At 37.5% G+C, this 15628-nt stretch overlaps 1 long non-coding RNA gene across 6 annotated transcripts in view; it reads left to right on the top strand.

Annotated features, from left to right (window-relative positions):
- Positions 1 to 15628, top strand: part of LOC131413585 (uncharacterized) — a 107222-nt gene that overhangs the window by 61077 nt on the left and 30517 nt on the right. For 4 of the 6 annotated variants that reach the window (XR_009221982.1, XR_009221981.1, XR_009221979.1 and 1 more), the window contains exons 2-6: positions 3947 to 4110; positions 7444 to 7615; positions 10033 to 10215; positions 12994 to 13191; positions 13887 to 13983. This is a non-coding gene — a long non-coding RNA (uncharacterized LOC131413585). Of the gene's footprint in view, positions 1 to 2326; positions 3528 to 3946; positions 4111 to 7443; positions 7616 to 10032; positions 10216 to 12993; positions 13192 to 13886; positions 13984 to 15628 lie in introns of those variants that run through there. The other 2 variants (XR_009221980.1, XR_009221983.1) reach the window with 2 other exon arrangements.

Genomic DNA, 15628 nt, shown 5'->3' with positions numbered 1-15628 from the left:
AATTGTCTCCAAAGGTTCCATTCACAGACACTGAAATATAAATAATGGTTCCATCCCAGGATTTGTTCAATATGCACTCCTAATTATAAGCGAGTTGGTCTGCATATAGGAAAATGAAAAATGAAATGTTTCCTCATTGTTTAAAATAAATCTGTCAGAACTTGTAGATTCAAATGATGTTTGTCTCCTTAAGAGGTCTTATTTAGGCAATTTATAATAAAAATGCTACTTCTGTGACAGTTACTTTTGCATATCCCCAAATTGCCAATATTTTCCAAAGAAAGTATTTTAAGTTTGATAACAAACAAAAGTTTTTTAGAATAAAATTTTAAGTGTCGCAGATTCTAGAAAATGGTAGCATGGATATAAGATATCCTTTTAACTCTACAGATCACCACATCAAAACAGAGAAACTAGTTAGCAAAATCAAAAACACAAGAAACATTTACAGTGAAACAAAGGTGGCAAAGTATCTTCAGGAACCCCAAAATACAAGTACATAGAGAGAAACCAGCAACAGCCGCAAGATCTGTGTGGTATCAATACCGGTGTTGAAAGAAGCAGAGGGAAGCAACAGGCATCTGGCGATGCTAAGTAAGGAGAATTTCAAAATAGACAATCGATGTTTACTGGAAAGTATGGTGGGCCACTATGAGAACGGTATCTCAAATTGGAAGAGGTTTGCCTTCTCCAATAGTGGGTGAATGCATGGAGCCCATGGTAGGAAGGTCTGAATGTGGCTGGAGCGGCACAGCCCCTGTGAGCTCTAGAAATGAAGCATTCAGAAGAGGGTCCTTCTGAATGCTGAGTGTCGTCAAAACTGACTGGATCAAGAAAGATTAAGGTGAAAGAAGGTCCAGATAAGAGTTGGAGAGAAATAGAGCCAGAAATCTCAAAAAACATTTGGCCATATTTTTTAACATTACATTGAAACAACAGAAGAGAGCTCTGTGAGGTTAGAAAAACTTTCCTGAAACCCATCTTCTTCTAATTAAAAAATAAATAAAAGCAAGTAACAAAAAAGTATCCAGATGAATTTCTTACTTAGCTGTTTTAAGATGTAAAAATGTAAATACAAAGCAGAATAGCCTTTCTATAAACAATAGAAGGATGTAAGAAACACAGGCCCCCAAATACATGGAAGAACAAAATAGACCAGAGTTACAAATGTTCAATAAGGAGGTGAACAAACTTAAGAGAAACTAGAAATAAAAGAAAAATTATTTAAGAAATTGAGACTAAACTAGAAGGATCACAAGAATGACTAGAATGACTAAGCAGATAATGCCTAAATGGATATAAGATAAAAAGGAGAAGAAATTTTAAAATCATGAAGAAATGAATAAAGAGAAAAAAAATTGAAAGAAAAGAGTTAGATATTGAACATAGGCAAATGATATCCAACATGTGAGTAATGACGATACCTTAAGAAGAAAACTGAAGCACAGACAGAATGAATATTAGAACATACAATCTAAGGACAGTTTACTGAAGAAAAAGAGAAAAAAATTACATATTGAAAAAGAATACTATATTCCCATAAATGTCATGCCACAATGATTAACACTAAGACCTATTTTGAGAAAATTACCGAATTTGAAAGAAAGAGCGAAAATTCTTTGGCTATCTTGACAAAAAAGGAAGTGCCTAATGAAGGAATAAAACTTAGATTATCATTAGATTTTGGGGCAGTAGTGCTTTATGCCAGAAGAAAATGGAGTAATATATTTGAGTAACTAAAGAAAAGAAAATGCACCAAGGATTTTATATCCATCAAATCTGGCTTTGAAGCATAAGTGGCACAAGCTGTTAATATGCAAGGACTCAGTGAATTATTGCATCCATGTTCCTGAGGCTGTGCTACGGGACAAGCATGAGACAAGAAATGTAACTAGAGAGACATTGATATGAGGACTGGGGGTGAATGTTCAATCCATATCTTATAAAACTAAGACCAAATGAGGGTTTAAAAAGGAGAAAGAATATTATGTAATAGCCATATGCTCTGATAATAAAGTAATGGTACAACCATAAACATGGGGGAGAATGAGGAGGACATATGCAAACACACACACACACACACACACACACACAACTTTTCAGTAATTGTATTGGTATGATAGTACTACTATTGTTATTCTTATGCTGTTGCATGTATAACGTGAAATAAAGAAAATGAATAATTATAGGATATTCTATCATCCCTTGTGCTCTTGAAAACCAGGATTCTTGGTATATAAAACAACAAATATAACATAGATTCTGAATTTAAATTGAAATTATCAATATGAATGTTTGACATATGTTATCTTTAAATATGCCCTACTTCTTTCCATTGAAAAGGTCTAGAAATAATGGTCAACCCAAGAGCAGAGAGCATTGAGCATTACTAGCAGCTAGATAGTGGTCTCAAAATACAATTTCCCACTAAAAGAAATGAGGGTTCCATAGATAAATGACTGATTCCAGATTCGATATGGGAAATGTACAAGATGTGCCTGGAAAAATTATCATACCAAATAGTAAGAAATCTCTCAAAAACAGTAAGTTTATATCAAAAGAACTCAATTGCCAATCTGAAGAGGGTTCCATTGGCCAAATATGGGGAAATTTCAACTTCCATAAGACTAATCATTGCAATAGATTATAACCTACAAGATATGGTTAAGTCCGTGAATTCATAATAATATAAAAAGAATGGTTACCTTTAAAAGATAATATGGAGCAGATTCGTTTTTTTGAGAACTGGTAAATTAAGTTAAGGAATCAAGCATTTATCCTGTCTCTTCATTAGGAGCTATACCACAGGGTAACCAAATAATAAATGAAAGGAAGTATTTCTTTACTAAAGAAATCAAATTAATAAATGAAAAAGAAATGACAGAATCTAAGTATCACTATTTTGCGAGCTTCAGCTATTAATAGGTGTAGGCAATGAATATCATTAGCTGCAAACATCATAAAAAGAGAAAATCAGGCAATATATCATTTCTGATAAAAGAACATACTACATGTACGGTCTTGCCAAAGGGATCAAACCTGAATCTGATCAACTCTGGATTCTAAGCGGCAGAAAACACAAAGGACAAGGGTATGTTTTTGTAAAGTTTGCAAAGGTAAGAGATTTTGAACATAATTGGTCAAAATTTGTCTCTTTCTCGTTGGCCGAATGTTCTCTCACATCTGGTGGCACTGTGTGGCTGCAGCCATTTTGTGGATTCGGCTACAATAAAACTAAGTTGAGAACATAGTAGGTGGGGTTAGTGGGGATATTTATTGATTCATATTCTCTTCAATTTCTAGGTAAGTTATTGCTGCCTGCCCTGGTGGAGAAATGGCTTCTAAGACTACTCCACTGTGCTGATTCTTCATGGTGATATGAAGGGGCAGGGTTCAAGGCCAGATCACTATGTGAAGATGTCTTATTGCAATGGGTCCTGGTAGTATATGGGTGCTGAAGGAGGTACACACTCTAAGTAGACTTCAGCTCTCATTGGTGCCTAATCAAAACAAAAGGAATATTCTCAGTAAGCAGAACATGCAATTATAATCACAAACTTCGACTTTTTTGATGAGAATCATACAAATTGAATTTGTCAGAATTCCTGTATTTATGTTTGCGGTATTAGTTAGCTTTTTAAAAAATATATAATTTGTTTCAATTTCTCTTCTCATTCTAAATAAGTAATTGCTTTTATACCTACTACTGTATTCCTAATTGTATATTCTTTCTCTTAAAATGGATTCCAAAATTGTTAAAGATTCAGGTCCTACAAAACCTGCATCTGCCTCTCTTGTCCCTAGAGATTAGTAGGTGAATGGAAGGCATGTTAATTTCTTGCCTTTACTTCATCCTCTGTTGTCAATGGAAAAAGAATACAGAGAAGCCTTCATTTTGGAAGAAACTATGTTAATGAATTTCTTATCTCTCATCCACATTCTACAGGCAGAATATGATCGTGCTCAGACCAATAATGGAGTAATTTTTGCAAGGAAAGATTCATTCCTTGATTAGAAAAAAATGCCATCTTTGAGTTAAAAGTGGCCACTCCCCAGAGGTCAGAAGTTTCTCTTCTACAAGAAGAGGCAATGTTGCATCATACAACCACGGTCAGTATTTGATAGAGGGACTCTATTTAATAAGTATCTAGTGAAATCATTATTTTTAGAGGTTTTTCATACCCAATACTATTCAATTCTCACCAAAGCCCTGAGAGGCAAATACTATCATATACATTTTTTAGATGAGAAAACAAGCTCAAGAATGTTGTACCTTTGCTACAAATGAGTAGCAAAGTCCATATTTAAACCTAGGCCACCCTGACTCCAAAGTTCAAGTGTTATTCTATGCTTCTGTAACTAATTAGCCAGTCATTTAAATTGTCTGGCCTTAGTTTCCTTATCTGGACACATATGATATTTGACTAGAAGATCTTGCAACCTCTGAAGTCTTTGATTTTATGAAACCAAGTTGAGCAAACTTAACAATCTCCCTGGTTAGCTCATTCCCATGTTATATAACTTAGGAAATTCATCTTGATTTTGTTGTGCCTCATCTAAATTTGGTAAATCCATCTCCTCTCGATCTGTCCTTTGCAGAGGTGTAGAACAGCTAGTTTGTCACAATCTTGCGTAATTACTCTCTGTTATGATGAGAGAAGAAAAAGCAGGTAGGGAGAGATGAAGGAAGCTCTTGAAGGAAATTTCTAGTAAGAAATCTGGACACGCTGTGGCTTCATCTCATTGGAAATATTTAAATGCGAGTCTCAACCTCAGCAAGCAGTAGAAGAAGAAAACGATGTTTTATTTTTTTCATCTCTTGGGTGTAATAAGAAGCATGAATGTCTAAATGACATCTAGAGAGATTTAAGTAATATATAAGTAATAAGTTCTTGACTAGTACATTTAAAAGGCATGTGGAAAGAGACTGTGGATTTCCTTCCCTGATTATCTGTGAAAAAACAGAAAATGTTTTTGCCAATCTGGAAACAAGGATCTGGACCAGAGAGCCACTTGGGGTTGAGGGGTGGATGGGTCATCCGCCATAGGGAGCTCTGATTCTGTGATGTCTTCGTGGGCCATGGCGGGCTTTCAGGCTGCGGCTCCACCTCTGCTGTTATCACTTATAGCATCTATTTCTGACTCTGTCTCTTCTGCCTTGTGGTGGGCTCTACAATTGCTCTCACTGCAGTTCCTTTGTTAGAGATTTGCCCTCTTGACACATCCAAATGAAGAAGTTGCAGCATGAAAAGAAGATTGGTGACAGACCCTGCAATTTCATTCCCTGTAGTAGGTCTCAAAATCATATCTACATGTCATCTGGCTAATCAGAGGTCCATGGTGAGATCTGTCAGAGATTTCTGTTTTAAGAAAGAAATTCAGACACAGTTGACAAGAGAATTTGAATGCTTTTCCCCATCGTGTGGCAGCTACCAGCCTGTCTATTATTATGCGAGTGCAAGCCTGAGGCTGTGGTGAGAGAGGAACCTCAGGGTGGCCACCGAAGGACATCAGCACGGGGGAGAGGAGTCCCCCTCCCCTCCTTCAACAGCAGAAAACAAACAAAGAGGAACCCACCACCAATAGCAAAAAGCAAACACTAGGTAAAAATACAACAGCTGAACATCAGTCTAAACTGGTTTGTAAGAGAATATAATGAAACTCAGGAATTATACAATCAGTGAGAGAGATAGTGTCAAATGGGGTAACTACACCACTCAAAAAGGCTGGAGAGTTATACTTGTAACTAAACCACAAAATCCCCAAGCAGAAAATGCCCTTTTTCACTTATGGAATTTACAAAACTATGGAAATTAAAAGCTTTACATCTGTAATTCTTGGTTCTGGAAAAGCAAGTCAGATCCTTGAAAGGTCTTGGCTCTTTTCCTCTTAATAAACTACAAAGTGTACTGGCCTTGGAGTCAAACCTTCCCAAAGATGAGAATATAGACATTTATTAAACTTTTTGCCAAACCACTCCATTATTCTAAGTAAATCATCTCTGGAAGTTGCAGAAAAGGAAGTAAAGCTCTGTAGTGAAGAGCACAGATTCCAGAGATGAAGTGTCTGCGTTCAAATCCTGGCTCTGCAACTCATGAGTTTTCATCACCTTGGATGAGCTACTTAGCTTCTCTCTGTATCTGTTTCCCCATCTATAAAAGTGGAATGATCATGATAATCTGCAGACATCATAGGGTTACTGAGAGGATTAGAAGCATCAATACAAAGTGTCTGACACATAAGAAACATTCCGTAAACGTTATTATTATTGTTATAATTTTATCAGTCAGGATAGGCTATGTTAAACTATGTCACAATCACCCCCAGTATTTGAAGCATCAAAATAAGAAAAGTTTGTTTCTCACTCAGCTATAATTCCCTTGGCAGAGAAGCTCTACTCATCAGAATTATTCATGGACCCTGGCTAATGGAGTAGCTACCATCTTGGAAATTCGTGGTTGTTGTACTAGAGGGAAGAGAACTCTGAAGGGTCTTGAGTCAATATTCAAATATCCCAGCCCAGAAAATATGCACATCACCTTTGCTCACAGCTCATTGTCCAGAAACAAGACACTTGGTCCCATTAAACCACAAGGGTAGCAAGAAATGCAAATTTTTTATGTGCCTAGAAAGAGAAAGAATTGTAACTTGTGAATAATATTAATTAATACCTTTTTATATTATAATCTAATATATTATATAATCTATAATATATATAATATATTTATATACAATTATAATATAAAATTTATACATTATAATTTTATACTGTAAAATAATATACTATTATCTTAGTAGTAGTTGTAGTAGCATGCTAAATCAACTCTTCAAGATACCAGTGATCCATTTATTAGAGTGAGATATTCCTAAGTGAGAGAAAGACTTGGCCCAACAAGGGCTTTATTTACGTACTTCGTTCTCATCAATACAATATTTAGTTGCGGACTAAATAACATCATTTGAACATGTATTAGGTATCAGATAATATACTCGTTGCTTTCACATTTCTTCACACATAATTCTAACAACTCTAAAATGGAAGTACTTTTAGCCCAATTTTGCAGATGAAGAGGCAATATCTAGAGAAATTGCATAACTTACCCAGTGACACAGCCGATAAGCATGGAGCCAGATTTTGGATTCAGATGTGCCTGACTTTGTGTACAGTATGGATTCAAAGGATTATCTAGCACAAAGAGCCATGTATTAGGCCCTGGTATCCCTTTGGGTAGTACATGTAAGTATGAACTAGCCTGAGAGAAAAGTGAGCTTTTACCAAGAGATTTTATAAAATCTTAAATTTCCTTCTTGATTTTCTAAAGGTAAGACAGGAAAAGTTTTGTCTGCTTAGCATTATAGGAATCAATGTAGTCTATTTTGGGATGTGTTCCATTTTAAGTTCAATAAAATACTTTCATTTGTTATTCTGGTTTTCATTCCCAGGGTGAAATTTGAACTTGGATCCTCAATCACAAAAGGAGAGGAAGGCATATTAAAAATGTTAGCCTAGCGTTGCCAGTTCTATTGGATACTAGAATCCTCATCTGCCCCTCCAGATGGACGCTCTATTTTAGAGAAGCACATGGACTGGAAGGAATAATGGAATTGACTGGAGGTCAGTGAATGCAGCAATGACTCAGTCAACACATCATTCGGGAACAGTTACATTAACAAAATTGGTCTAACATGACAGTGCTGGGGAGAATGCCTGTCATTTTAGGTTGGGCTAAACAGGAATACGAAGAGACAGTGATAATTCCCCAAACATGCTTCCCATGGATAATCCAGGATCTCAGCTCTCTTTGGGAAGCAATACTTGAGGCAAGAATTATTACGTTTTATGGAAACAGCAAAAGCACCACCTGTACTCTGCATTCCTGCATTTTCACCTAGAAAGGCATTCTTTCATCTCCTAAATTATGTTTAGCCCTAGGAATGTAGCATAACAGTGCAGGGTGTCAGTGAACAAGAGTTTGCTCTAAAAATGGTATTTCTCTAGGAGATGAGTCTTGGAGCTTACTATGGGGAATAATTGCATATTCTAACCTGCAATATTTCTTTTCACTTGAACAACTTGATAAAGACTTATTATAAGAAAAAAAAAGACAGCACCAAATGAATAAACAAATGCAAACCTCTGATTTTTCATTTATCCTTGTAGATCAGATTGACTCCTATTTACCATTTTTGGTTTCATAGTACTCACTGCTCCAGCCCACACACAGCTGTTAGTAGTAACCTGAGTGCATCCTAATTGCTCACTCACATCTACACACATAATACAAGCAAATGATTATATGGTACTTCAGACGTGCTAGGCACTGCTCTAAATGCTTTACACACAGTATTTTATTCTCACAATAACCCTTGGCAGGAGGTACTATCATTACCCCTATTTTATGGATGAGAAAAATAGGGGCATAGCATGGTGCTTAACTTGCCCAAAGTCACACTGATAATAAATAGCAAATTCAAACTGAGGGAGTCTAGCTTCAGAGGCTCTCCTCTTAACTATAGATCATGCTTTTGAAATTTGATGTTATCTTTATTTGGAAGATCCTTTCACCCTTTAATGCCTGGCTAATTCCTTCATCATTCAAAACTTGGCTCTGACCTTCACTACTTATGGAAGTCGTCTTTGACCCCTCTCTTACTCTCATCACCCTGCCATTCTCCTCTAGATCGGGCATCAATTCTCCGTCCCCCAGGCAGCCTAAGATTGCCCTGTTAGTTGCTGGTCTCCTCCACTAGACTGTGAAATTCTGTACACTGGAAAGTACTTGTCTATTTCTGCATCCATGTATGTATGTATGCAAGCCTTCTATGTATGGCACGTAGTTGTTAAGGAAATATTTGTTGAATGAATTACTGTTATAAATAGAAGGAGGATATGTCTGTGTAGAGACCAGAGTTATCTTTCATTCACTAGTTGGTGAGGGATCTTTGAAATTTGTTTAAAATCATTTTCAGTGTTTTTGAATGGGTGTAACTCAGAACTTCAGCGACCACACACAGAAACCGAGTGAAGAATTCTGTTGACGTGCAGGTGTTTCTCAGAGAAAAATTAGTACTGCCTATTTTTAAACGATTTTACAGTGTTTCCAACCTTAATCTACCAAGTGCCAAATGTCTATGTCTCTTTATCTAAAAGGACAGAGCTGCTTCTGGGGTCTAAAGAATGCTCTCTTTATTTTTTACAGAAGGAAAGCATGTCAACAAAACAAAAACAGATGTTTGTGACTATATTATATTTGAGGAAAGGCTTTGGGGGACCTCTTTTTTTTTTTCCAGACACTGAGTGATTCAAATCTCAACAACCTTAAAGGAATTCTGATTTCAAGCTTGTATTAAGAAATATCCTTTGTGTGGACTCTGATGACAGAAGTCAAGGTAGTGGTTTTAGACAATATGACATTAAGTCAATAGCTTGTTTTGAAAACCACACTGATGTCAATGGCTTCTTTAGAGCAAGCTGGGGATCCAGTGTGAGTGGCGATAAAAGAGCCTGTTCTCTACGTGGCTGCTCCTTCAATGTCCCTTTCAGAAGTTTCTTCCCTTTTGCCCCCTCCTGAAAGTGGGAAAGCCACAGTGTCCATAGTCCCAGACTGGAGGCTCCGTCCTTTTTCATATGCATGTGCCTCTGGAAAGAGCACAGATTTCAAAGCCAAAGCTGCAAAATCCTGAATTGGAATCCCAGCTGGATGATCTCCAGAAAGTCACTTCTTCCTTTCTTCTTCCTCTTCTGCTCCTCTTCTTCTTCCTCATTCTTCAGCAAATCTATTACGTCACTTTTTTTCCGTAAAACAAGAATTGTAGCAAGTATCTCATAAGGTTGTTAAGAGGATAAGAAACAATAAAAGTCTGTAAAGTGCCTGGCAGAGTGGGGCACACACACAAATGCAAACAGCAATTATTGTAAGTATCATCCACCATACATTATCTGGGGTGATAAAGGCAGGGTAGCCAATATATTAAGGTAAGCTGGTTTTGTTCTATGTTGGATGAATATGTTCTTGAATATTATTCCTATAGGAACCAGTGAGATGGATCTGAGAGAAAACCAACCTGTAATGCACCAAGCAGACTGCAGGGCATTATCTCAAAGCTTCACACATCTGTAAGAAAAGACCAGGGAAACCCAAACGTACTACAGTTACATTAAGAGAACATCCCTTCCTCTCCTGGGTTAATCTCAAGAGTTTTCATCCATTGCAAGTGAGTGTTTTTTCCTCTTTACTGGATTTAAAATATTTATACCCTGCCTAGGCATGATAGATACTTGTGAAATGATAAGCAGTGTGTGGAAGAGTGATCGAAGGGCTGGATGATAAGGAAGGAAGCAGACTAGCTGATTTTCATTTTAACAGTTTAAATTCCACGGTCCAATTTCTGGACAGAATCAATAGCTCTATGTACTTTTCCTCCTCTTTTACTCCTTCTCTTTTCCATATCTCTCTTTACCATGTTTGAGCTTCAAAAATTTCAGGAGCAACCCTGAATGTGATAAAAGTTTTTGTATAGATAAGGTCACCTGGCAAATCCTACCATTTCATAGCACAGGTAGAAGCCGTTAGCCTCCTATGCCTGCTTCTGTCCCCCGTCCCTTCTTGTGTGGTGGATAATTGTCCTCTCAAGGCCTCAGCTCACTACCCATGCTCTGAGTCCAGTGCCCTCGAACCACTTCAAGATTCATTCACAACCCAGTTTCCCTCATCAACTGTACCCTTCTGTTGATATAAAACATGATTCAATCACTCCCATATTAGATGGAAAGAAGGAAGGAAGGAGGGAAGGAAGGAAGGAGGGAAGGAAGGAAGGAAGGGAGGAGGGAGGGAGGGAAGGAAGGAAGGAGGGAGGGAAGGAAGGAAGGAAGGAAGGAAGGAAGGAAGGAAGGAAGGGAGGAAGGGAGGAAGGGAGGGAGGAAGGGTTAGAGGGAGGGAGTAAGGGAGGAAAGAAGGAAGAAAGGAAGAGAGAGAGGAAAGGAGGGAGGGAGGAAAGGGAGGAAGGGGAAAAAAAATCTCCTTGTCCTTAATATCCCCTTCACAGCTACTTTTTCACTCTATGCTCATGTCCTCTTCACATTTCTCAAAGCATTCTATACTTTCTTTCTATACTTCCCCTTCTTCCACTCATTCCTCAACCAACTCCTATCTCAATTCCCCTTATTCTACAAAACATATTTCACTAAAGTCAGCAATAATCTCTATGGCTTTAAATTAAATGATCGTTTTTAGTCCTTATTTGACTTTTCACCTCTAGACCTGTTCATAAAATGTTGGCGTTTCTCAAGATTGAGCCCTAGCCCTTCTCCCTTCCCAATCTGTGCTCCCTCCTTAAGAAACTTCCTCAATGTACACCACCTTAAGTACAAGCTACATGCTATTAAATACCAAATCAAGCCTGCAGAAATAGGTTTGCCTTTCTGCTTGATAGCTCCACTGGAATGTCTCTAAAGTACCTGAAACTCAATGTCAAACACAAAGTTTATGCTCTCTTCCAACCTACAACCTCCTCCACCGATCCTATGTCAGTGATGGCATCACCAGACCCTGAAGAGTCACGCTGAGAAACTCTTTCACCCTTCCATACCAGGCCCTGAAAAGTGTGTCCTAAATGGCTTTCCAACACATCTGCTCTGTTCCTACACTATTTCACCCACATCCAAGCCATAATCATTAATCTTGCTGAGCTATAATAGAGTCCAAACTAGTCTCCCTTTTTGCCTTCTCCAGTCTGTTCTCCACATTTCCACTAGAAAAACAATCCTCAAATATGTGGTTTCTGGACACCCTTTATGGATTCTTCAAATGCATTTTATTCACTCCATCTCTTTCTGTCTTTTGCCTGGGTAGACTAAGCATCTCCAGAAAGCTGAAGATAAATGCTCAAATGTTCTAATTAGTTGATTGCTTTGATAATGGTAGCTCATTTTCTATTTGTTTAAAATGAGTTATATAACACATATGAGGTAAAAGATTTTCCCAGTTATTTATTACACGTAGAAATTTGGAACTGTAGATTTATCTAAAAATGGAAGCAGTTATCTTGTATATTTGTCTACTCCTGAGGCATAATTTCAGATTTTCCATGTATTATGCCAAATGAGTTTGAAGTGCTTCCATAGTTATTACTTTACCTTTAAAATGCAAAACTTACTCCCTCCATTTTCATCGGAAGATATATTTCAAGTGCTAAATATAAAAATCTTTATTTTCTACATAAAGGGTCTAAAAAGAAGGTAGGTCAACTTTTCCCCATAATCAATTTACCTGAAATTTTTTCTGAGTGATTGAGGCAGAATTTAAATAATTCATTTATTTATTCATCAATTATGAGCTTACTGAGTCTTATAATCCTGGTGGAATTGTGCAGGGAGTGGTGGGAGACAAAGGACAGGAAATCAGATGATAAAGGAGTCTGACTTAGATTCCACATGTGATCTGGTTGGGGGACAAAATCATACCCCATGAAATATATGCATGTAATTATGGATAGAAATAAATAGATAGAAAAAGAAGCAAGAGAGTTTAATGCCCAAGTGGATTGTGTTTAAAAAATAGCCTTATATTTCAGAGAACAGAGAAAAGAGAGAGGCCAACAAAGGCTTCCTGAAAGAGGGGAGGCTTGAACTGGTAATTAAAAATTTTAGATAAGCAGAGAGGTATTCCATGTAAAAGGAAAAGTTCAAGTCATAGTGAGGGTGCCATTCACTTATTAATTCATTTGATCCATTAAACAAATACTTATTGAACAATTACTATGTATCAGGCACTGTTCTACATCCTGGGGATATATGAGTAAGAAAAACAGAAAACGTAAATAAATCCTCATTCTCATGGTACTTAACATCCTAGTGCATTGAGGAACAAAACTAAAATCAACCAGTAAAATAATAACAGCAAGCAAAAAACCAAATAAATAAATATAAAATTTAATGTTTGAGAGAGTGGTAAGCACTGTGGAATACAATAAAGAAGAAATTTACAATTTTAGGAAGCATATTTTGGGAAAGCCTGAATGAGAAGATAATGTTTCTGGAACACCTAAAACGTGTACAGTGCAGATATCTGAAGGAAGATTGTTCCAGGCAGTGGGAACAGCAGCATCAGCAAAGGCTCTGAGATGGAAGCATGGCTGGCATTTCAAGGAAGGCTTTGGCTATAGAACAGAATGATAGAGGGACAGTAAAAGGTAAGAGATCAAATATGCCAGGGCTTTAAAGGCTAACGTGAAGACTGCTTTTACTCTGACATAAGAGGGTTTTGATAGAAGAGTGGCTTGCTCTCACTTATCTTTTAAGGATTTACACTGTTGTGAATAGGCTGAAGGGAATAAAGGCAAAAGCAGAGAGACCAAATAGCTGAATAGTATAATAACTTAGGCAAGAAATGACCATGGCTTGAACCAGGGTGATAAAGGTGATGGTAAAGGTGACAGCAAGTAATTAGATCCTAGTAAGTGATTTGATGTAGATATGTTGAAGGTAGAACTGACAGGACTTGCTGATGGATTAGAATATGAGATTTAATAGAAAGACAGGAGGGAAAATTGACTCCAAAGTGTTTGACTTGAATAACTAGAAAACCAGAAGTATCATTTGCTGAGGAGAAAAGTGGGAGAGAAATGGTTGGCAGTGGAGAGAAGATGAGTAGTTCATGTCAAACTTGTTAAGTTTGAGATACTTATTAGACACTGAGGAAGAGATGTCAAGGAGACAGTTACACCTTTGAGACTGTTCTTTAGGAATGAGGTCTGGGTCAATTGCGAGTCATCAATATATATAGTATTTAAAGCCATGAAACTGGGTGATATCACCAATAGATTAGACCAAATAGAAGAAAAAAGAGGGGCAAAGAGTAATCCAAATATAATTCAATATTTAAAAGGTTGGAAGATGAAGAGGAACCATGAAGAAAAGAAGCATTCCATGAAAGCGGAAAAAAAATCAAGGGAATGAGATGCTCTGGAAGCCCATTGAAAAGAGTATGTGAGGGATGAGGGGTGATCACCTTTGTCAAATGTTGTTGATGGGTCCAGTAAGATAACTCTCAAGACTGGCCATTGGATCTGGCTCCACATAGGTCATTGGCAACCTGGATAAGAACAACGCCAGTGGAGTTTTGGGGAAGAAAATCTGGCTTTCGTGGGAGTTAAAGAGAGAGATCAGAGATAAATCTTTGCAAATGTGTTGCTGTAAAAGGGAGAAGAGAAATGGGGGTGGCAGTCAGGTGAGGATATGAGATCAAGAGAGGAATGTGTTTGTTCAAGAAAGGATAAATTACTAATGGGAATTATGAAGTAACAAGAAAATTCATGGTGCAGGAAGAAGAGAGGAAATGACTTGATCTGCATCACTGAGTAGCAAATTTTCTTTTTCTCACCTGACAAGCTAGGTTGAGCCATACATCTAAACATTTGGGGATCAGTTCAAAGCAGTCATATTTCTTGGAGATCTGAACAAACTTAAAAGATAATAGGAGAGGGCCGGCCTCGTGGCTTAGCGGTTAAGTGTGCGCACTCTGCTGCTGGCTGCCTGAGTTCGGATCCCGGGTGCGCACTGACGCACCGCTTCTCCGGCCATGCTGAGGCCGCGTCCCACATACAGAAACTAGAAGGCTCTGCAACTATGACATACAACTATCTACTGGGCTTTGGGGGAAAAAAAATAAATAAATAAAAATTAAAAAAAAAAAAAAAGATAATAGGGGAACCCAGATCTCTCCTCTCTCCACCAGGGGTACGTAAAAGCCCTCTCTACCCTGCATCTTAGAAAGGAGTAGATACAAAGAGACCACTGAGAGTTTGGAAAAAGAGCCCTGAATTGAAATATTTACCCAGGTGGTATTGAGGTAAAATGAAATAATCATTCCATATTTATTAAGTTTATATGATTTTGAAGTTTAAAGTCCTTCTTACTGCTCTCCTTTCCCTTCTAAGCCCATACCCCTCTGTTAGCACAATGGGAATCCAGGATGGAAGTGAAGAACTCCAAATGCGTTTGCCCTTCTAAATGGTGATATATAATCTTTAGCCCTTTATACTATCTTGTTTAATCTTCCTAGCATCCTTTTGAGGCAGTGATTTTGAGCCTTATTTTTAGGCACAGAGTGGTTAAATAACTTCCTCAACTGTTCAAAGCTAATAAATACTAAAACCCTGGTCAGTCTCAGTCTATACCCCGTGCTTTAACTGTATGCTAGACCAAGACCCTTAAGTTGAAGGTAATGTAATGTAGGCCTCTTCTGAATAAAGAGAAACAACTACTGATGGACCAAGACTCTTTAAGAGTGAAATAGCACCAGTGGTGCTGTTTAAACAACCTAAAAGCTGCCATATTGAAAAGGACACTTGCTATGAAAGGAATTTGCCGTAATGCACCTTTCTGGACACAATCCTACACATATTCTTGACCTTGCCCCAGTTTCAGACTTTCATATCTTCACTGATCTTAACTGGGGCTATGGGAAGTTGAGTAACTTACCCCCAGTACAGAAAAGTAAGAATTCAAAATTGGTTCTGACACCAAATTTTTAACCACACTAACCTGACTCATTGCATAATTATTTAGTTTATGTACAACTAAGTCTACCAAAGTTTGTTCTTAATTATCCAAAACCAATTCATGACC

Source organism: Diceros bicornis, chromosome 14, assembly GCF_020826845.1.
Source record: "Diceros bicornis minor isolate mBicDic1 chromosome 14, mDicBic1.mat.cur, whole genome shotgun sequence".
NCBI classification, from domain to species: domain Eukaryota; kingdom Metazoa; phylum Chordata; class Mammalia; order Perissodactyla; family Rhinocerotidae; genus Diceros; species Diceros bicornis.
This window is presented reverse-complemented; position numbering and strand designations above follow the sequence as displayed.